The following is a 12,711-nucleotide window of genomic DNA, read 5'->3' as shown; positions in this document are numbered from 1 at the left end:
ATACTCACAGTAAAATCATGTTTCAGAGTGGTAGCCGTGTTAGTCTGTAGCAGCAACACCCATTTTTTTCATGTTCTCTGTGTATATATATCTTCCTACTGTATTTTCCACTCCATGCATCTGATGAAGAGAGTTTTAGCCCACAAAAGCTTATGATCAAATAAATTTGTTAGTCTCTAAGATGCCACAAGTTCTCGTTTTTTTAATAAAATCATAGAATATCAGGGTTGGAAGGGACCTCAGGAGGTATCTAGTCTAACCCCCTGCTCAAAGCAGGATCAAGCCCCAGACAGATTTCTGCCCCAGATTCCTAACTGGCCCCCCTCAAGGATTGAGCTTACAAACCTGGGTTTAGGAGGCCACTACTCAAACCACTGAGCAAGTTATGAACACTGCAGTTATGCCTCACTACCTGTATGATGTAGTATAGCTGGCTATCCAGCTGGCTATCTACAATGTTTGCTGCTGACTGCTTCATATATTTCAGTATGATTGGCAGGATAGAGGTCAGGTCCTCTTATATCTGGAGGTTGCATAAAGAATCCAGAAATATCTGAGAGAGAGATTTCACATAGTCTGCTGAAATGAAAGGCCAGGACCCGAAGAATTACATTGTGATAACTGTAAGAAGTGAGACAGATAAACAACACCCAAACCTTTACAGCCAGACAGCTACAGTTATATGGGTTCCATTGGGTTGTACAAACAAATTCAATTAGCTACTAAAATAAACATTTAATATAAATACAGAAGCAAGAGGAAAATGAGTCTCTGGATAAATACAGGTACCTTTCTAGGGCTATTTATTATTTACATGGCACATAAGCATGTTTCTTCACTTGAACTTGATCCTGGAGACCTGCCTCAGTCAATATTCCCCTTGAAGACTGGGCATATATTCAACCCTTGATGGTACATTCTTGTCTTTCAACTATGTGATTTTGTTAACAGCATTCAACCTGAAGGGGCTATAGGGAAGGCTTCTCTGGCTCTGATGCAGTTTATACCCTTCTCCACACAGGGCTGCCCAGGGGATTCAGGGGGCCCGGGGCAAAGCAATTTCAGGGGCCCCTTCCATAAAAAAAAGTTGCAATACTATAGAATACTATATTCTCGTGGGGGCCCCTGCAGGGCCTGGGGCAAATTGCCCCACTTCCCCCCCCCCCCGGGGTGGCCCTGTCTCCACATTTTTGGATTCCGCTAAATCTACCCTTTCCAAGGTGTCTTTTCCCTCTTGCCTCTTCTGATGAGCAAAGTAGCTGCCTTTGGGATGCACCAGATTATTTTAAACAGTAAGTATTTTTTAAAAGAAAGAAAGAAAGCGGATTCCAGAGAAGGGATCCCTAAGATCCTCCGAAAAAGATATTGGCCCAGATCCTCAAGGTATTTAGGTCAGTGCCTAACTCCTATTGACTTCAACATGATGAGCATTAAGCACCCAAATTGCTTTGAGGATCTGGGCCTTTAACCTCACTCTGTGTATCATTTACTTCAAAGGCTGTTTGGATTCACAAGCGGTTTGGAATACAGTTTATTTGGTGACCTTGAAATACAGTGAATTAGATGGGGGTAACATTGAGCCAGAACTTTCATAACGCTCTAGGATCCAGATTTTCTCATGAGGGCCCTAAACCACAACTTCACAAAATCTTTCAAAACTTATTAGTGATAACTTCTCCAGCTGCTCCTGCACCTCATAGTTCATGTACCTATGTTGCTTCACATCATCTTTTGAGCCTGCTGCTGTGGGAACACTTGGAAACATTTGGGTTGGAGCTTTTGTTTAAAAAAAAAAAGACTCTTGTTAATATTGAAGTGTGGCATGGAGATACAGAGAGCAGCTTTGTTGGAGACTAAACAGAAAACACTATTTCTCACCCTATGACTGCACTGTTTTCCTTTTCATGTCAGCATCTATTAAACTGCAGGCAAAATGTGTGGGTTTTAAAACATTTCTCATGTAGAATTTCCCCTCTCCCTCTCTTGCCTCTGGCATTTCCTTTCAATGTTGCAAGCAGCAGAGCTAGTGGGCTGAATTCCTGCTATTCCAACACTAACTCTCTGTGGCTTTCCACAAAGAACTTGGGGGCACACTTAGCTCCCCTGAAGGCTACGTCTCCATTTGAGCAGGGAGGTGTGATTTCCAGCTCGTATAGATGTACCTGCACTAGTTCTGCTCCAGCTAGCACCTAAAAATAGCATTGCACCCATCAGGGCTGGCTCCAGGCACCAGTGTTATTGGGGCGGCATGTCCACGTCTTCGGCAGCAGCTTAAGCACCCCACTTTAGTCTTTGGCAGCAATTTGGCGGCGAGCCCTTCGCTCCATCTCTTCCTCTTCTGTGGCACTTTGGCGGCAGCTCAACTGGGTTTTTCTTTTTCTTTTTTTCCTTCGTTGCTGGGGCGGCAAAAAGCTGGAGCCGGCTCTGGTACCCATGGCAGTATGGGTGGCAGTTCGGCCTAGCTGCTCCGAGTACGTACCCAAGGCATTGGGCAGGATTGTACTGGGGGCAGCTTGCCCAAGTGGCCACCTGTGCCACTGTGGCCACTCTGCTATTTTTAGGCACCAGCTCTGCTCAAGCTACTGTGAGTGCATCTCTGTGAGCTGGGCACGGCACCGCACAGCTCAGAGGTAGATGTAGCTTTAGACACCCAGATAAATGGTCAGATTTTCACAAGTGCTCAGATCCTATTTAGGCACCTAACTAAAGTGGCTGGATTTGCACAAATGCTCAGCGCCCTGCAGCTCCCAGTGAGAACAGGGAGAGGTACCGCGTGCTGAACTTGAGTGCACATGCAGCTGTTTCATCTAGGTGCCTGCACAGGATCCGCACATGTTCGAAAAGCCATCCCTTGGTTCTTCTCGCTTCTCCCATCTGTAAAACCCGAATCCTTCCTGCACATCAGATGTAACTTGAGGGCACAAACTAGGCTTTGCCATGCCTGTCCGTCATGCTTCTTGCCAGAATGGCTACCTTGTTGTGTCCCTATAATGTAACTAGTTTAGGAGGCCAGGTTATTGGTCTGCCGCACAACCCCCAACCTGGAGGGCTAATAATGCACTGCTTTTTGTCTGCTCCTGTCCAGCTTGGCTAGCCCTCCCAGCAGTTAAAAAACCCATTGGCATCACTTTTGGGGACATTGGACCAAACAAACCTTCCCACCATGTCAAGGTGCAGACTTCCAGGAAGGATCTGTAAAACAGGGGTAATCATAACAACCCATCTCACAGGGAGTTGTGAGTGTTAATCAACCACAGTAAAGCTGGAAAGTTGCTAAATATGAACATTCCTTCAGGCTCCTTCCTCAGCCCACAACCAGTGATGCTCATTATTGAGGTTTAATGCCCAGGATAATCTCTGTACACCCCACTGCTTCCAGTTGTGTCTGAAGAGTCATCAAGACTGTGTTGATTTGGATTCTAACATGCCATGACAAACAATCTTCAAGGACCTACAAATTAGTGTCAGAAAGGCCAAAGTGTGTACAAAGTTACTCAATATTATGCAGTGAAACAGCAGCAGATTGGCGAGGCCTCATCCTTTATATAAATGATAACTCACAGCAAAATAGTGTGACGCATGCATCTGACGAAGTGGGTATTCACCCACGAAAGCTCGTGCTCCAATACATCTGTCAGTCTATAAGGTGCCACAGGACTCTTTGTCGCTTTTTACAGATCCAGACTAACATGGCTACACCCCTCTGATACTTGACAGCAAAATACTGATGCAGTAGCCAACTTTTCCTTCGTAAAAACTCTTCAAAATCCAAGATTTTTCCAGAGGGGTCTAACTAGCTCCTGGAAGGTTATTTGATTTTTCAAAGAGCAATATCCAGGGGCCCCAAAATACCCACTCACTCACCCCTCATCATGGGCTCCTGCACCAGACTGACCCTATAAGGCATGGGATGCTTTATGGGCTCAGGTGAAAGATTGTTTGGGGGCTTCCTGCTTCTCCTGAACCTTAGCCCTGAGCTCTTGGTTATGTAGGTTGGATATTCGTCTTTGCACCACCGGGAGGCAGCAGCAGCAGCCCTTTCTCCCAAGCTCAAGCGACACTGCTGGGGGCTAAGGGGTTGGCTGTTGCCATGGCGTTTTGCCTATCGGATGGAACAGGGATTTGTTTGCATCAAGGCTCTTCTTGTCCAGATGACATATGTTCACTCTGTCTGCCCCGCCACCCCACCCCAAAGGCGAGATGTATTGATCGGCTCGCAGACACGAGGCGGTAATAAAGTCAAATGCTGGAGGGGGTGGAGGGAAACCAAGGCACAGCCTGGAGCAGTAAAGGGAACAGACAACCTTGCAAAACAAACACGCCACCAGGGGAGGGGAAAGCGACCTTCACTTTCCGTTGCATGCGCCAAACCTCAAAGAAAATACCAGCCAACCCGTGCAAGTATTGATGAGCGGTGCAATTAAATCATTGCAATACACATAGTCTGCTCCGCTGTGAAATGATACTCGAGAGGGGCTGGCTCCTGCAAGGCTCTGAGCACTTTGCCCCCCCCCCGCACCCCCTCTTCCAGCGAAGCACAGGCTTCATTTTAGGCTCATCTCGAAGGCAAGTTTTGCTGGATTGGGGCCAGAGCGCAGAGCTCTCTTGAGGCTGGAGAGACCTGGCTGAACTGAAACGTAAAGAAAAGCGGGAGGGTCCTTTCCCAATCCCAACGGATCTGTCTTTCACCTCGATTTAACGCAGCTCCCCCTCAGGGATCAGTATTAATTTTTCCTCCTTGTGTGTAAACACATCGCCCTGTCTGCAAGATCCTGCACAACCGCTGCGTTTGGTCTATGTCAGGCTGCTACTTAATACTACCCGAGGTCGGCATTGAAGTGTACAAGTGTTTGTGTTTCATTTAAAGCCTGAACAAATGTATGCACCGTCTTGGGGAAGACGTTTCCTACCCAACTACGCTGATGTGTCAATGAGACAAAAACGACAGTATTTTTCCCCTGAACGAAGACTTTTGTTTATAAAGTGCAAAACTACAACCATGGGATAAAGCTGACTTCTCTTTATAAACCAGAAAATATGGATGTAAGATCTGGGACCATTGTCCAGCGATTTTATATAAAATCATTAATCTAATCTATGTATCGATCCCCACACAAACACTATCTAATCTATCTATCCCCACACATTCATCTAATCTATCTATACCCCGTACACACCCCAATATCATCTATCTATCTATCTATCCTCATAGACATCCCAATATCTATCCATTTATCTATCTATCCATCCCCACACATTCATCTAATCTATCTATACCCCGTACACACCCCAATATCATCTATCTATCTAATCTATCTATCTATCTATCCTCATAGACATCCCAATATCTATCTATCTATCTATCTATCCCCACACATTCATCTAATCTATCCCCACACACTCATCTAATATATCTATCTTTCCCCAGACACACCCATCTAATCTATCTTTCCCCAGACACACTCTATCTATCTATCTATCTTTCTATCTAGTTATAGAGCCTCTTGTTTGACCAGATCTGACTTTTGGGGTCCATATTTTAGGGGAGGATCGGGCTAGGTATATGAGAAGACAGTTTTGTTAAACTATTTGATCAAATCGCTGGATAATGCACCTAGGTCTTATATTCTTGACCTCCAGGGCTTCCCCCCGCCCCAATGGGTTGTTAAATTAGCATAATATTATTTTCTGTGCCGATATTTATGCAGTGAATATTGAGCTCGCTAAATATTTAGTCTAAAAACAGGACGGATGCTGCAGTCGCCACTGGGGTAGATTTGGGGGCTTGGTCTAGGATTCATCGATGGATGGGAGAAATTCCAGGAATGGTTTTAGGGGATGTGATTCTTAGCACTGAATCCAAATTCCCAGGGAGGGGGCTCGCTGAGCCGGTTTCATCATTGATTTCACGCCACTTCCTTTGCATCTCTCGCGTGTCAGTCGGTGGCTTAGGTTCTCAAGGGTGCCCCAGCTAGCAGGGAAGAAATGTGGTTTGTAATAATCCCCTGGGCCCGGAGCTGCGTGGCTTGAACCCAAGAGGAGAACTCGGCGTCTCAGATCTTTTGTGCCTTCGCTGGCAGCGGGGAGCGAAGGCTGGGAATGAGGCTGAAAGCGGAGCGGCAGGACTGGCTGGAGCTCAGGTTCAAGGTTTGAGTGGGATTGTGCCGCAAACAAACTTCACGCAGGCGCGTAGGAGCGGGACCCTGCTGAGTATCCGGGCCGTGTCCTTTATGAATGAACGGGAGCGCGAGGGTTCGAACGGTCGCTTCCTTGAAATAATCATAATAAACAACCCCAGTTCCAGGTTCTAATTCTCGCCAGAGGGTAAAAACAAGGATCACAAATGTCCTCTGAGCTCCTTCTGCCTGGGAGGGGGCCTGAGGCGAGAGGGGGCGGAAATGCAATGATATAATCTATGATTTGATACATTTAATTCTATCCTGTCCTTTCCGGGGAGGGGGAGGAGAGGACATTGAATTAAATGAACCAACAATGTGGGTTTTTTTGGTTTGTTTTTTACAAAGCAGCTGAGAAAATGGGAGTTTGCGCTCAAAGCCCCCAGAAAGTTCGGATGAGAGAAGATGGCAGAAAACATGTTTCCAGGAGGAAACAATAAAAAGTGTCAAGCTAAAAATAGTCTTCATTTTAAAGGAGGAGTACTGGATAATGTCAGTGTCATTATATCAGAAATTTATTGTGACACAGAGGGACATAGCTAGCTATTGGGGAGTGTATGGGGATAGATGGATAGATAGATAGATAGATAGATAGATAGATAGATAGATGGGGTGTATGGGGATAGATAGATAGAGGGGGTGTATGGAGATAGCTAGATAGATAGATAGTGGGGTGTGTATGGGGAGAGAGAGAGAGAGAGAGTTAAAGGATTGGGAAATAGCAAATGCACAGCGAAAGAAAGGAATCCCAGCAAGAGAACTATAGAAACCTGAAAGAGACTCAGAGACAAATGAAGAGATGGATGGGTAGGTACAGCCAGACCACGCATGGGGCCTGATCCGAAACCCAGTGAAACCAGTGGCAAGATTCCCCTCGACTTCAAGGAGTTTGGGATCAAGCCCTTAGTAACAAATTCGCAGAGGTAGAGAGAGCGCAAACAAAGAAACGTGTCTATAGGAGAGAGGGGAGGGCAGATCAAAGGAAGCTGGATAACAGAAAATGTAAAGTCCCCGGGGGGAAAAATCCCAGATTATTTAACTCTATGTTGATAAACCCACCTTGTAAAAACAGGACTGATCCAGCCCCGAGCAGGGAAACCGGTTCAAAATAGTCCAGAACCTGGACACAACTCTCATTGGGAGAGCTCCGGCTCGGGCCAACTGGATGCCCCTATATATGCCATGCCTGTGTGTGTTTGCAGAAGGGTATGACTTGCGCCAGCCACACACGGATCCCTGCACGGGCGAGGTGGGGTGGGGGCAGGGAAGGCCGCAGAGTGGACAACGAGAAGGACAACCTAAGAAATAGCAGCTAGGTCTAAGGGCCCGATCCTGCCGCCTGCCCTCCCTGGGGATCTCAATGGGAGTTTTGCCTGAGCAAGGACTGGCAGGCTGAGTAGCTGTAGATAGGGGAAAGGGAGACGTGAGGGGCAGACAGGAGGCTGGGAGGATGATGGAAACAATGGGGGGGGCAGGGGGAGAGATGGTCAGGAACAGGGAAGACAAAGTGGAAATTCAGATGATCTCTGTTCCAACAGAGCCAACAAGGTGTCTATCCTATAGGGTATGCAGGGGGCTGGGGATTACACCAACATCACCTATGGGCAGAATGTCTGTATAGGGGCTATGAGGATCTTCTCCAGGACATCCATCTTTCTTTCTTCTTCTTTTTTCTCTTGCTTCCCTCTGTTTCTTTCCTTTCTACATATTTTCTTCCTCGTTTCTTTTCCCTTTCTTTCCTTTTCTCTCTCTGTCTTTCCTTGACTCCTCTCTGTTTGTATGTGGTTACTCCAAATATCACCTTAGGTCCCCATCCTGCAAACAACCCTACATGTGCTTTGAAATTTACTACAATGAAGCTCCTGAATCCTGGCAAGTATCAGGGGGTCGCCGTGTTAGTCTGTATCTGCAAAAACCACAAGGAGTCCAGTGGCACCTTAAAGACTAACAGATTTATTTGGGCATAAGCTTTCGTGGGTAATCCTGGCAGTCAAGTGTTTGCAGGATGCGGACCCTCGTATTCAAAATGAAGGGTTAAAATCCCCTTCTATGTGAAAGCCTAAAGGCCTCTGCCATGGGAAAATAGTTGTCTCAAAAAAAAAAAAAAACTCCTTGGAAAACAAATGCACAATAATATGCATTTTAAAACAATGAGCCACAGACCACTGAGGGGATTAAAAAAAATCCTTGTAAATGATGCTGCCGGATTTCTTTTAATGCACAAGTTAAAGAGAAATTTGCTTCTCTAAAGGGTATTGGGTTTCTTTATTCTCCCCCCTCCCCCCAGTTCTCCAGTGTTCTGTAGGAGACAGGATTAAATGTTTAATATAGAGGAGTGATGTTGTGCCAAACGGAAAAGGATCCATGTGTATAAAACTACCTCAAAATGCACAACAGATTAGGCAGCTTGGTTTAAATGAAAACTTCAGGCCTGTTTATGTTCACACTGCTGAAGGGGACAACTCTCTTAAAGGGACAGGCCCCCCACATCTTCTCTTTTTCTTTTCATTTCAAAGCAGGTATGTAAAGTGTTTCCCACTTTAAAGTGTAGCTCCCAGACTGTAATCTAAAGGCCACAGTGTATCTGGGACTGGGAGGAAATCCCATACCTTAATGCAGTTCACTGAGAAGAGGAAAAGCATCAAACGCAGAGGCAGCTAGATGGAAATATTTTGTAAAGCCAGACTTAAGCAGGCCCATTGTTCCTCCCTTTTGCATATTACTGGGCCTCTCTGTAGGAAAATATTCCATGCTGTAAACTGAAGAAATAAACAGAAATTGTGATTCCCTTCCTGGGGAGTTGCTTTTCTCTTTGCTTTGTGAACAATATTTCATAGAACCTGAAGTCAGAAGGGACCATTCTGATAATCTAGTCTGACCTCTTGGGTAACACAGAATTTCACTCACTAATTCCGACAATAGAATGAATTGTGCCTTCTTACTTTGAAATATTAGTTTTGGATTTTGAATAGATTTATCTCTTCCTTCTTCCAAAACAACAGAGATTCCCCCTGCAAGGACATTGCTGTATTTCAGGCCCTTCATTAAAACACGAATCTTGCCCTATTAGTTTCAATAGTAAAAAAACAAATCAGGTGAGGCAGAGGTTGGCTTGTTTTAAGCAAGCTTTAGGGGGGGAAAAGATGTTTTCAAAATAGGACACTGGAATTAGATAAGGTTGGAAGCTCCATACCCTCTGCTCCGTGTTCTTTTATTAAAAATAGTTATTGCTTTCAGGTCTCTGATCATTTTTTTTAATATCCTGCCACTCATCTTTTCTTCTTTGCAGATGGAGATGCTTATTTTGAGGGAACCACATGTTTGTATGACATGCTAAATGGTCTCCAGAGGCCAGATTTCCAAGCACTCAATGCCTACAACCAGGGACAGATTTTCCAAAGAGCTCAGCTCCCAGTTCTGCAAACACTCCAGGATGTGTGTAGCACCTGCACAGTCCCATTGACTGCTGTGGGCCTTCTCCAGGCCTGATCCGGCGCACACGCTCCGCTTTAATCCCAGCCGTAGACCTGCCGACATTACAGCAAAGCACAGGGGTAAATGCTGGCGGGATTGGCTCTAAATGGGAGCTGAGCTCATTAGAACATCTGCCCCTGCCTGGATTTTGGCAAATTTAGGCTCAGATTAAAAAAAAAAAGGCTTTAGGTGCCTCTCTTCCACTGATTTCAAAGTTAAGAGCCTAAATAGCTTTGTGGATCTGAGCCCTAACCAGTGATGAGCTGCCAAAATCTTAACAACGGGTTCCCTATAAAAAGTTCTGATTTAAGGGATGTGCGACAGCATGTATTTTTTGTACCAATAGGGTTACCATACGTCCATATTTTCCCAGGAGGTGATTAAGAACCGAAAAGCCTGACATGTCCAGGAAAATACAGATGTATTTTAACCCTACCTAAAGTTCTTTTTTAAAAAGATGGGGCTGAACTAGAAATGAGCTCCGTTTCACATGTGTGGGTGGTGATCAGGGACAGTCTCAATTTTTGGGTCTTTTTCTTATATAGGCTCCTATTACCCCTCACCCCCGTCCCGATTTTTCACACTTGCTGTCTGGTCACTCTAGGGTGTGCACATGTGTGGGTCCCAGCTGCTCCTGCCCTCATTAAAGCAGGTGTGCAGGGTTACTGCCCTGGGAACTGCAGGGCACCAGTGGATGTGGGGCTAGCTGCAGATAGGGGCATGGGGCAGGGCTAGCTGGAGGCAGGGAGTGACACGGGCTGGCTCTGGGCAGGTGATGCAGACGGGAGGGCTGCGGGTGGCTGCAGGCAGGGGGTGGCTGCGGGCGGCTGTGGGCAGAGGCTGGCTGGGGGCAGGGGGTGGCTGCGGGTGGCTGTGGGCAGGGGCGGGCAGGGGCGGCGGGTGGCTGTGGGCAGGGGCTGGCTGGGGGCAGGGGTGGCTGTGGGCAGGGGTGGGGCAGGGGCGGCTGTGGGCAGGGGTGGCTGGGGTGGCTGGGGGCAGGAGCTGGCTGGGGGCAGGGGTGGCTGGGGTGGCTGTGGGCAGGGGTGGGGCAGGGGCGGATGTGGGCAGGGGCTGGCTGGGGCAGGAGCTGGCTGCGGGCAGGGGCTGGCTGGGGTGGCTGGGGCAGGAAGGCGGGGAGGCGCAGATACTCACAGGGGTGGCTGGGGGTGGGGGGCAGGGGCTGGGGGCAGGGAAGGTGGGGGAGGGGCGCAGACACTCACAGGGGGGGGCGGGGCTGGGAGCAGCCGGACGCAGCCGGGGACTCACCAGGCAGCAGCAGGAGCCCCAGGGCCAGAGGTCCAAAGAGGAGGAGCAGCAACAGGGCCAGGAGGCAGCTCACATGGCTCTTGCAGCACAGCGCAGCGCCCCCCGGCGGCCGGGAGGAGGAATTACAGGCTTCCCAGGCAGAGCCCATCAAAGCTTCCCTCGCAGGGAAACTAGTTAACAAGCGGTTCTAAACCCGCTTCTAAATTTAACAACGGGTTCGTGCGAACCGGTGCGAACCGGCTCCAGCTCACCCCTGGCCCTAACCCCTGTCTCCTAGCTGGTCCTGCCCTTTCCCCCCAGGCAGGCCTGGAAACAACTGCAGTCAGATTTTTTGGTGAAGTCCCCACCCCCAATTTTGTTATTTCCTTGAGAGGAGGGGGATCATAAATTCAAGGGGGTTGAATGGGGTAAAAGGAACCTGAACAGCAAGGCTAGTCTCTGTGACAGCCTTTCCTTCCCTTCTCTCTTAAGAAAGAGGCACCCATGTGCAGGGCCGGCTTTAGGAAGTGCGGGGCCCAATTCGAACATTTTCGGCGGGGCCCTGGGAGGGATGACTAAAAAAGAGTGTTAAAAAAAAAAAGCCTCTAATTTCTTCCATGTACTATTTGCTTTCCATAGCTATATAAATGATAAAATTATATATTATGTACATTGCATCATATATGCTGTTGACTGGTTATTAATGACGGCCCTGTCACATGTGTGGGTCCCCACCACTCCCTGGCGGTGTGCACATATGTGAGTCCCAGCTGCTCCCTGCCCCCCTCATTGAAGTAGGTGCTTCTAGCCAGGGAAGAGATTCTCACTGGGCATGGGGCCCTCTTAGACGCGGGGCCCAGTTCAGGGGAATTGGTGGAATAGGCCTAAAGCCGGCCCTGCCCATGTGGGGCATTGATACTCACAGGAAGTGCTGTTAATACCGACCAGAGTCGCTGGTCAGAACTCTCCAGCTCCCCTCCTTTCCTGGGGGTATGGTGGGCAGCTAAAAGAAAACCATCTGTGGCCCCTCAAAGCCATGGAGAAACTCTCTGCACACACCAGCTTCCCAGCCCCCTCTGAGACTTGCATTCATTCATTGTTGATTTCAGCCTAAATACCTTGGAGAATCCGGACCTGGATGACTGGGACATTCTGTCCCCAACCCATTACACAAGGGATACCTTGAACTCACATCACTCACCTCCCCCTACTCTCTTTGGCTGTGTATCTGATTGCAGGACAAGTCCGGTTCGCAAACGCAGTTCTCCGCTCCGCGTCCTTTCAATGCAACGCAAATAAAATCAACCCCCAAACGGGAGCCAAGACTGTACACAAAAAGGGAACCACCTCCCCCCACGTCCCTGGGTGGGCTCGAACCACCAACCTTTCGGTTAACAGCCGAACGCGCTAACCGATTGCGCCACAGAGACTGGGACGGGAGCGGGCTTGGCGGCCAGTGGAGTCAAGCCATAGCAACTCTGCCGCTGGCCACTGGGGGCAGGAGGGAGCCAGCAGAGGCGCGCGAGAGACAGCAGCTGCTTGCAAAGCAAAGCAAAGCAAGGAAGGCGGGCGAGCAAAACCCAGCAGAACCGGGGGGGAATAGCCTTGAGCAGCTGGACTCCCGAGGCGCAGACGGTGCAGCCCAGGAGAAGGGGCGAGCAGGAATGTGCAGCCCCCCCCCAGGTGGCTTGCTCCTTGGGACCTTGCCTAGGCATCTAAGAAGCCAGTTTCCTTCTGCCCCTTAAGGGATTTAGCAACCGAAGGTGGGGAAGATTCTCGAGAAACGTGTGTTGGGAGGAAGGCTCCTGCCCCCGAC

The 12,711-nt window shown here is 48.3% G+C and overlaps 1 long non-coding RNA gene and 1 other non-coding gene across 2 annotated transcripts; both read right to left on the bottom strand.

Annotated features, from left to right (window-relative positions):
- Positions 1-1,628: 1,628 nt before the first annotated feature.
- Positions 1,629-9,215, bottom strand: LOC120392011. Its single transcript, XR_005591545.1, has 3 exons — positions 9,119-9,215; positions 8,786-8,935; positions 1,629-1,776 (listed from the first exon to the last, which is right to left on the bottom strand). It is a non-coding gene; the product is annotated as an uncharacterized LOC120392011 (long non-coding RNA).
- Positions 9,216-12,251: 3,036 nt separating this feature from the next.
- TRNAN-GUU lies at positions 12,252-12,325 on the bottom strand. The gene has a single exon. It is a non-coding gene; the product is annotated as a tRNA-Asn (tRNA).
- Between the last annotated feature and the right edge of the window lie 386 nt (positions 12,326-12,711).

Source organism: Mauremys reevesii, linkage group 27 (assembly GCF_016161935.1).
Source record: "Mauremys reevesii isolate NIE-2019 linkage group 27, ASM1616193v1, whole genome shotgun sequence".
Lineage (NCBI taxonomy): Eukaryota > Metazoa > Chordata > Testudines > Geoemydidae > Mauremys > Mauremys reevesii.
Note: the sequence above shows the minus strand (reverse complement) of the source record. Positions and strands in the feature narration are given on the sequence as shown.